The sequence below is a fragment of the Meleagris gallopavo genome, chromosome 29 (genome assembly GCF_000146605.3).
Source record: "Meleagris gallopavo isolate NT-WF06-2002-E0010 breed Aviagen turkey brand Nicholas breeding stock chromosome 29, Turkey_5.1, whole genome shotgun sequence".
Taxonomy (NCBI): Eukaryota; Metazoa; Chordata; class Aves; order Galliformes; family Phasianidae; genus Meleagris; species Meleagris gallopavo.
In genome coordinates, this window is record NC_015039.2 from 237598 (window position 1) to 237977 (window position 380).

Here is a 380-nt window from a genome sequence, read left to right on the forward strand (position 1 = left end):
AGAGCACGTCGAGACAACCCTGGCCCCAGCATGAGGTGACAATAAATTCGAGGGCCTCCTGATAGGGAAGCCACTATTTATTTTCTAGCTCAAGAGTCTACAAGGCCATCCTCTTTTCCATCCTCTAAAGCTATCTCATGGTCTTCAGTGACTGTTGGTGGCCCTTCCCAGTTCTCTGCATTCATTCTCCCTGCTGACCCCTACCCATGTTGCACAAGGGATGCAGGGAAATCAGTCCTGCATTTCATTTTCCTTGATGCACTAAAGAGCTCGGGATTTTTTTCTTTTCCAAAAAAAAAACGCTCTGCAATTTCAACCAAGAGCAGCCAAAGAGAACTTCAACAGAGCTGTATTCCAATACAGCATTGGGTTTTGGTGCT